We start from the raw sequence: 10,554 nt of genomic DNA, 5'->3' as shown, positions 1-10,554 counted from the left end.
TGCTTGTTTAATTTTGAAAAACATGAGAATTGTTGGGAACAGAGGCTTGTCGATGAGGGCAGAGTTTGACCATGACCCAATCACCTTCCTTAAAATGGACATCCCTTCTTTTCTTGTCAGCATGTTGTTTCATGATAGCTTGAGCCTTCATGAGCTTCCTTCGAACTTCTGCAAGCACAACTTCCCTGTTCGTCAACATGTCATCAACGGCAGCTACGGCCGATGTTTTCGCAAGATATTGCAGAATATTGAAGGGTTTCTTGCCAAAAGTAATTTCGTAAGGTGACATGCCATAGCCCGAGTGACATGATGTGTTATAGGACCGTTCGACCCAGCTTAGGAACTTTCCCCATGTTGATGGTTTCTTGTGAACGAAGGCACGCAGTGACTATTCGATGACGCAGTTAAGCACTTCAGTTTGCCCATATGTTTGTGGGTGGTAAGTGGAACTCATGCTCAGGTGAGTGCTACTTAGCTGGAACAACTCGCACTAGATTTAAATATATGGGAAACCATTGAAGTTGGTCCTTTTATTCCTACAAAGGTAGTGGGAAATGCAACTATAGAAAAACCAAGAGAAGAATGGAATGATGATGAAAGAAGAAAGGTTCAATACAATTTAAAGGCCAAAAATATAATCACTTCTGCATTAGGCATGGATGAATTTTTTAGAGTCTCAAATTGTAAAAATGAAAAAGAAATGTGGGATACATTGCAAGTAACCTATGAAGGCACAACTGATGTCAAGAGATCTAGAATAAACACTCTCACACATGAATATGAACTGTTCAAAATGCTTCAATATGAGACCATATAAGATATGAAGAAGAGATTTACTCGTATAGTCAATCATCTTGCATCATTGGGGAAAATAGTTCCTAATGAAGATCTTATTAACAAAGTGTTGAGATGTTTAAGCAGGCAATGGCAACCAAAAGTAACAGCAATTGCAGAATCAAGAGATCTCACTAATATGTCTCTTGCCGCTCTCTTTGGAAAACTTCAAGAACATGAAATGGAACTTATGAGACTCCATCAACATGAAGAGAATGATATAAAGAGAAAAGGAATAGCACTCAGAGCCTCATCATCTTTTATTCAAGAAGAAAGTGACAAAGAGGACTTGACTGAAACAGAAGAAGATGATGATGATTTCAGACTCTTTGTGAAAAGGTTCAATAAATTTCTGAGAAACAAAAGAAATAAAAGGGAATCAAACATCAATACAAAGAAGAAAGAAGAAGACTCCTCCTTAGCCCCAACATGCTATGAAAGTAATCAACCTGGGCACGTGAGATTCGATTATCTTGTCTTTGAAAGAAAAATTGAAAAATCCGACAAGAGGAATCTCAAAGGAAAGAAAGAAAAGAAAGCATAGATCACTTGGGAAGAAAAAAAAAATAAAAATTTCAAGTGATTCAGAAAAAAAAAAATCATAAATCTGGGTATCATGATGAAAGACTGAGAAAACGGAGAAGAGCAAAGACGATATAGTGATAGCAATTTCTCCAAACACATGGCATGCATCAAAGTTTATTCATATTTCTCCCCAAGACAAATGGATATGTGATTTATGGAGATAACAAACAAAGGCCACTTGATCAACAAGCCCAACAAGTAATATCAAATGATACCAACTGGTCACTTGTCATTGATTGATTACTTTGATGATTTTTGTCTATGATTGTTAACTTTTGATTGAGTTTTTTATGCTTGTTTACTCCTTAAGTATTTGATTGTCATTAATGTTTTTGATTGATAGTTATGTTGATTATTGTCTTTTTATTATGTTTTGATGATTGCTTTTGTTAGATTGTGTTTAATTGTAAGTATTTGATTATATTTGATTGGTGTGTGTTAAGTGTTTGATTAATATTTGTTTGAATGAATTAAATACATATTAGTGATGATGATTGATAAGTGTTAGATGTATTTAGCATAAATAAAGATATTCTCTTAAGAAACTAGCCTAGGATAGGCTTTGGTAATCGATTACCATCCAGTGTAATCGATTACACATGAACAGGCAGCCAGTAATCGATTACAACATTCTGTAATCGATTACCAGTAGGCTTATTGGTCCTATAATCGATTACCAATCCCTGTAATCGATTACAATTCATCCTCATCTATAAATATTCACGAAATCAGAGCTGCTGCGCAGTCAAAGCCTCCTCCACGTTTCCTCCATACCTAAAACTTCAAATCTTCGAATCTCACTCAATTCTTCACCAAATCACGTCCCGTAAAGCCCAATCTTCCTCTTTTTCACTCCTCTTTCACTTCCACCGATAAAAAATCCACAAAAACTTCATCAAATGGCAGAGCCATCGAAGAAGAGAAAGGGATCATCCTCCACCACTGTTGCTGCTGCCCATCGCTGCCACGGCCCATCCGAAGCACCCACAGCACCTATTCATCCTTCTTTGTCATCTCCAAGATCATCAACATTGTTTTCATCCGATGATCAACATCTACAGTACCTTTCTCAGTTTTCTTCTAGAATCATCTTAGACCCTAAGTACCTAGACGTAGAATTCTTTAATGATGAAACGTTTGATTGCTATCAAGTGTTTCAAAATTCTGGCCTTGTTGATTTCATGTCATTAAAATTGCCATACTATCCTGAACTTGTAAAGGTCTTCTACTGCAATTTAAAAATTCAGGATGGCATTATTATTTCTGAGGTGCATGGTATTCCTATGGTCATTGATCAGTCACTGTTCTTTTCTTTAACTAATTTACCCAGTCAAGGTGCACCTTTTGAGGGCACCATTGTTGATGACTGGAAGTTTGATTATTCTAGTCATGATGCTCGCCGTATGGTCTGCAATGACCAAGCTGAAATGACCGGTAGATTGCTGGCCGGGTCATTAACATTTGATAATCGCATCATGCACTATATAATTGTTAGGATTTTGCTTCCTCAGTCTTCAAATTTAGCACAAGCCTCTGAGGAGGATTTGATTCTTATGTGGGCTTTTCTTACCGATCATCAGATCGACTGGGCCCATTTGGTTCGGTACCGAATGCATAAGGCATTACGGGCCAATGCACCTCTTCCTTATCCACATTTGATTACTCTGTTTTTGCGTCATTTTCAAATTCCGCTTGATGATGAACCCTTTGTTCAAGTCAAGCGTTCCTTTGCAATTGGTGCTGGTGCAGTGACCTCCTTTGGGTACCGTAAAGATCGGAATGGTCAATGGCTGAAGAAGGATGCACTCCCTCCTCAAGATGAATGTACTCCTTCACCTCCTCCTTAGCGCGATGATTCAACACTCATGAATGAAGTCCTCTCCGAATTACGGGGTCTTCATTCTTATGTTGGTGAATGTTTCGAATCTTTGGATACACGCTTTGCCGGCATGGATATTCGCCTCACACAAGTTGAAGAAGATGTCTCCTTCATCCGTAGTTGCTTTGATCCACCACCACCGCCTCCATCATCCTCTTAGATTAATTGTTATTATTATTATGACTGAGTCTTATTAGTAATTAAGTATTCTTAGTACTTTGTTTTATCGCCGTGTATTTGGCTTTTTGTTGCTCTAGTTATCGTACTCTTGCACTATTATTATATTTCAAGACTTTGCTTTGGTTGGTTATAACAATGTGTGGATTTATTTTGATTTCATGTTTGGCTATGTTTGGATTTTGTTTGTATTGCTTAGTTCTTTTTGATGTTGCCAAAGGGGGAGAGAACTTGAGAGAGCTTGGGTTAGAAATCAATTAGAATTAAGTAAAATTAGGCATACATGCCAAAAGATAGGGGGAGTAAGGGTTGTGTGAATGTGCTATCATCGTGTATATGGTTTGTCTTGATTTCAGGGATTGTCATCATCAAAAAGGGGGAGATTGTAGAAGATCTTTGGTGTTTTGATGATGATCAAAAAGCTTAGAAATCAAGTGATAAAAGTTATAAATCAAGTGATCATCAATTCCAAAACATAGGGGGAGTAAACGCAAATTTTATATATATATATACATTGTTTGCTTGAATCTTGATTTCAGGACTTATATTGTCATCATCAAAAAGGGAGAGATTGTAGAAGCAAATGACTTTGATGTTTTGATGATGATCATGATGATTTGATGCAAATGATTCAAGAATACAAGCCACAACATCAAGATGATCACTAGTATTTTAGGAAGGGAATTCCTAATTGATTTAGCAAAAGGTTTGGCCAAGTAATTTGAGTTAAAAAGTGTTTTTCAAGAGATTTACTCTCTGGTAATCGATTACCAGAGGATGTAATCGATTACCAGTGGCCAAAAATGGTTTACAACAGCTACTAAATATTTGAATTCAAATTTTAGACTGTGTAATCGATTACACCATATTGGTAATCGATTACCAACAGTTAATAAACGTTTTAATTCAAATATTAAAGCCTGTAATCGATTACACAAATATTGTAATCGATTACCAGAGGAGATTTTCAGAAAATAACTTTCAAGAGTCACATCTATTCAAATGGGTTATGAATGGCCATCAAAGGTCTATTTATATGTGACTTGGAAACACGAATAAAGAGAGAGTTTTTTATTACCCAAAAATTTTTATCCTCTCAAAAGATTAAGAGAGTTTTTCTAAATTGAAATGTCTTATCCTCTCAAAGAATTCCTTGGTCAAACACTTGCATATTCAAATAAGGAATTGTGATTGATCTTCATTGTACAATCTGTCTCTTTCAAGAGAGATTTCTTCTTCTTTTCTTTTTACTTCTGAAAAAGAGTTAAGAGACTGAGGGTCTCTTGTTGTAAAGGATTCCTGAACACAAGGGAAGGGTTGTCCCTGTGTGATTTAGACTTTGTAAAAGGATTTTACAAAGAGAGTGGAAAATCTCAAGTGGGTTGCTTGAGGACTGGACGTAGGCACAGGAAGTGACCGAACCAGTATAAATCAAGTTTGCATTTCTCTCTTCCCTTAAACTTCTTTTATTTATTGCTATTTATCTTTTGCCTTTAAAGAAGTTTATTCTGAATTATCTTTTGAGTAATTCATGTTAAGGGTGCATTGTTAATAAAAAAAAAGAGAGAGCGAAATTTTAAATTGGGGAATAGTTCTTGTTATCTTAATTCAACCCCCCCTTCTTAAGATAACTGAGGCCATTTGTCTAACAACCACTGCACCAACACTTTTGGATCTCCACTAGTTTGTTTGCGACGGGTTCCAAATATGACCAAGGGAGTAACTATTGGCTAATTATCAATGAAGGTCTTAGGTAGAGGTAATGGTATGTTGGCCTTGTCTGCGGGCGAGTGAAATGGTTTGAGCAACAAGCAGTGAAAACAGGGTGGATGCGGGCAACTTTGGCAATGCAAGTCATAACCTTATATGGGCCATAGTAGTGCTTGTTTAATTTTGAAAAACATGAGAATTGTTGGGAACAGAGGCTTGTCGATGAGGGCAGAGTTTGACCATGACCCAATCACCTTCCTTAAAATGGACATCCCTTCTTTTCTTGTCAGCATGTTGTTTCATGATAGCTTGAGCCTTCATGAGCTTCCTTCGAACTTCTGCAAGCACAACTTCCCTGTTCGTCAACATGTCATCAACGGCAGCTACGGCCGATGTTTTCGCAAGATATTGCAGAATATTGAAGGGTTTCTTGCCAAAAGTAATTTCGTAAGGTGACATGCCATAGCCCGAGTGACATGATGTGTTATAGGACCGTTCGACCCAGCTTAGGAACTTTCCCCATGTTGATGGTTTCTTGTGAACGAAGGCACGCAGTGACTATTCGATGACGCAGTTAAGCACTTCAGTTTGCCCATATGTTTGTGGGTGGTAAGTGGAACTCATGCTCAGGTGAGTGCTACTTAGCTGGAACAACTCGCACTAGAATTGACTGATGAACAAGGGTCTCAGTCGAAAACTAGGCTACGGGGCATGTCGTGAATTTTTCCGACAATCTCAATGAAAAGCACTGCGACTGTGTGGGTCGTGTGTCGAGTCGTAAGCATCCCTAAGTGGATCCCTTTGGAGAAACGATCAACTACGACCAAGATGGAAATGTAGCCACAAAACTTCGGCAAGCCGATAATGAAATCGAGGGAAAGGTCTTCCCAGGGCCTGCACGGTACCAGTAATGGGCACAACAACCTCGCTGTTTTCTGCGCTTCGTATTTAGTGTACTAACAATCTAAGCATGCTACAACAAATTGCTGAACATCTTTTATGATTCTTGTCCAAGTGAAGTTTTCACTCAAGCGCGCTAGGGTCTTAGTCACCCCCACATGGCTGCCGGTTGGGGAGGAATGATATTCTAGCAATAATGTGGGAATGAAGGAGGACCCCGAGGGTAACCAAATGCGATCATTCTTCAGAATTAGATCTTGAACAACAAAGTGGTCAGGATGTGTCATCAGGTCGACGAGAATTGCTTGCTGGAGTTGAACGAAAGCCTTGTCTTGGCCCAGCTGTTGTTTGAGTGTTTCTAGAAACGTCAACGAAGGCATCGATAAGAATAACAGTGAGCTCACCGCAGGGTCTGCAATCCTTGATAATGCATCGACAACCACGTTGGATTTGCCAGTCCGATATTGAATGGAGTAATTGTACCCCATAAGGCGGGCCAAGTACATTTGCTATTCAGGAGTTTGAACCACTTGAGTTAACAGCTCCTTTAGACTTCGATAGTCGGTGATGATAGTGAATTGGTGACCCAAGGGGTAATGTCGCCATTTTTTTACTGTCGCGGTGATGGTGATCAATTCCATGACGTAGGTGGAGGCACGAAGGAGTTTGGGGCTAAACTGTTTATTGAAGAAGGCGATGGGGTGGCCGTTTTGGGAAAGAACCGCACCTATGCTCGTCCCAGAGGCGTCCGTCTCCACTGTATATGGGATAGTGAAGTCAGGGAGAAGCAATACTGGTGCCGAAGTCAAAACACTCTTTAATGTATCAAAAGCAGTTTGAGCAGTTGCTGACCATTTGAAAGGGTCTTGGGTTGTCAATTTTTTTAACGGAGCAGCTATCGTGGTGTAGCCCCGGATGAATTGGCGATAGAAATCGGCCTGTCCTAAAAAACCACGCAAAGCTTTGGAAGACCGTGGAATTAGCCATTGTTGTGTGGCCTGGATCTTCTGTTGGACTAGTTTGACCCCTTTGCTTGACACCATGTGGCCCAAGTACTCCACCTGGGTTTGGGCGAAGGAACATTTCGAGAGCTTAATGAAGAACTGGCCCTGCAACAAAACCTTGAAAGCCAATTCCAAATGAAGTAAATGGTCATTGAAGGAGCTACTATAAATTAGTATGTCGTGATGTGGACATCAAAGCCCAAGCCCATGACAACCACCAACCCCAGGCCCATGACTAGATGGAAGCCCAAGACCCAATACAAGGCATAGGAAGACCCATGACAAGAGCAAGAGCTAAAAAGGCACAAGATGCTTTGGAACATATGGTGATTATTCTGAGGGTAGTTCAAATGCAGGGAGAGGCCCAACACTTGGAGTCCCAAAAGGGAAGGTTGCTAGTCCTATGTGTTGATTAAAAAAGAATATCAATAATAAAGTGCTTGCAGCCGATTTTGAGCCCTTGACCTCAAACTAAATTATGTCTCAATTTAACCGCTAAGACATATTAGCTATGCTTGTAATGTTGGGATTTTGCATTTCTTTTATTTTTGTTGTTGAGAACTAATTTGTATAAATATTTGGAACTGAATAATAGACAGCATTGTTGTTTTGTCAAAAAGTGTGAGCATTGTCTCTGCTAGGGTTCTTCCTTGAACCAACTGATCTTATCAGGAATTCACTCAATTCTTGTGGCAATCCTCTAGGCTTATCAAACCTCGTTGTTTGTGGCGCCTCCTGATTTTCTATCTTCCACGTTTCTGTTCCTATATGCATTTCCGCAGTCTCCAAAATTGTGCCTTCAACCTGATTTTTCTCAGGTTCGTTCTGCACGTTTTATGAATCTTTATTTAGTGTTTCTTGATCCTAAATTGTAGTTTAGAGTGTCATCTTTCTCCTCGTTTTGGAATCACTCAAATCCGAGTTCTGTTGACCAAGATACGATTGAAAACTAAATCTCGTTCTGGGTTGTTGTTGGTGCGCGAATTCCATCCTAGAAGATCCGATTTGAACCAAGCATGTGCTTATCTTCATCATGTCGTCAAAAAACAAAATGATGAAACGACGATGGTATGGGCGGAAGAGGGAGTTCATGGTCACCTGAAACGACGAAGGTGCATTGCACAAGCCAAACGGCATCACGGTGAACTCATAGTGACCGTCATGAGTTCTGAAGGCGGTCTTGTAAATGTCATCCTCATGCATCAAAATCTGGTGGTAACCTTGCAAAAGGTCGAGCTTAGTAAACCATTGTGATCTGCCTAGTTCGTCTAGAAGCTCATCAATGGTTGGGATCGGAAAATGATCTTTTATCGTGATCACGTTCAAAGCCCGATAGTCGACACAAAATCGCCAAGTGCCGTCATGCTTCTTAACAGGCAGTACTGGTGAGGAGAACGAGTTGGTACTAGGACGAATAACCCCTCGTTGTAGCATTGAATCAACATGAGCCCCAATCTCTTGTTTCTGGAAATATGGATAACGGTACGGACAATTCATTGGGTTCGAGTTGGTAAGAAGGTGTGTATGTGGTGATTGGTAGGTCGGGAAAGGGGTAAGGTAGATGGTTGTTGAAACAACGATATGAATTTAGTGATTAAGGTTTGAATTTTCGGCAACAATTGGTTGGGTGGGGCTTGGTCTGAAGGAAGCTCAGTGGGAAGGATGCAGATGTGAAATAAGGCACTGGCTCCACTCTTACGCACTAGACGACGGAGTTGGGATGGTGTAAGGAGGGAAAGGTTGGAAGCAATATCACCTTTGAATTCAATAACACGGCCGTTGCGAGAGAACTTCATGGATAAGTCGTTATAATCCGTTAGCACCGGCCAAAGAGATTTCAACCATTGAACACCTAATACGATGTGAGTACCACACAGGAGCAGGACATGCAGGTCAATATTGAAGACAATGTCCTGAATATGAACTGCAAGTGCTGGACAGACATGGCGACAATCCAGGTGATGTCCGTTACCCACCATGACGTTGAGAGGAGGTGTGGTTTGTGTTGGTAGGCCCAATTGGTGGACTAAGTGTTTCTGTATGAAGTTGTGGGTACTGCTCCCATCAACCAAGATCACTACTTGGTGATTTGCAATACAACCCAAAATACGTAATGTTTTCGGGGCTAAGTGACCCGAAAGGGAGTATAAGCTTATCTGGGCTTGGGTCAGGTTGCTATCATAAGGCGGTTGGGCAATGGGTCTATAATAGGGTCCGTGGTAAGGCCACCCTCATCATCATCTACAATCAACAAAAATGCTTTAGAAGCGCATTTGTGGCCACGATGATATTTTTCATCACAATTAAAGCAAAGGCCACGTTCGCGACACAGGGTATCTCCTCGGAGGATAATCTTTTAACAGGCACTGGGGTTGATGGTTTTAAAGGGTTGAGCAGCGAGGACGAGGGAAAGGAAAGGGTGGACGGTGTCGAAGAAGGAGCTGAGGCATGTGGAAAAAAATTGGGAGCAGGAATGGCGTTGGGACGACCACGGAAGGGCCGACGAGTGTCAAGAAACTTCTCTTCCTGGAGCCAAGCTAACCCCGCCGCTTGCACCAATGTCAACGGTTGCAAAGCCTGGACCTCCCAACGAATATCCAGTGACAGCCCGAAAATGAAGCAGCTCAGAAGAAATGGTGGCGACAACCCAATGATACGATTCGTGAGATCTTCAAACTCCGAAAGGTAAGCACCGACTGAACCCTTTTGCGTGACTTTAAACAACGCACCTATGGGATCTTCATACTGGGAAGGGGCAGATCAAGTTTGAAGTGCTTGTAGGAACCCTAGCCAGGATGTGAGTTGCCCATTTCTAGTCATCCACTAGAACCAAGCAACGGCACAACCATCCATGTGAAAAGAAGCAATAGTGATACATTGGTGTTCAGGGGTAGTATGATATTAAAAAAAATGGTTTATTTTGAAAATCCACCCTCGAGGGTCCGTGCCATCAAACCTAGAAACTTCTAGCATCATACGATGGGGTGAGGATGGGGTGACAAGGGAATGAATGGTAGAGGAAGAAGCTGGTGAGTGGTTGTGTGTCTGGTTTATGGAGATGATGGATAAGCTCATCGAGCTTATGGGTTAAATGCTGGAGTGAGTCACTAAGGGAAATTTGGTGAGTAGTGAGTTTTGTAATGGCTTCCTCCAGCCTATCAGAGTTGATTTTGGATCTTGAGGATTCTGCCATGAAACAAGACAATGAGAGCACCAATTTGTTAAGGCCAAGGGATGAAAAATTGGCTTTGAGGGCTAGAGACCTCCTCAGAAAAAGAAAAGAAACTTGTAGATAATTTTCATTACTGCTTTATTACATGATTCTAGTATTTACAATATTTGTCTCTAATAGAATTTGGCATTTTGTATGCTACTACAAAATCATACGGCCTAGTGGATACAACCATGAAGACCAAAATTGCAACAATGTGGCAGACAAAGCCAGCTCAACTTGAAAAGAGGACC

This window comes from Glycine soja, chromosome 20, assembly GCF_004193775.1.
Source record: "Glycine soja cultivar W05 chromosome 20, ASM419377v2, whole genome shotgun sequence".
NCBI lineage: Eukaryota > Viridiplantae > Streptophyta > Magnoliopsida > Fabales > Fabaceae > Glycine > Glycine soja.
The sequence above is the reverse complement of the archived record's forward strand: the minus strand, read 5'-3'. Positions refer to the sequence as shown.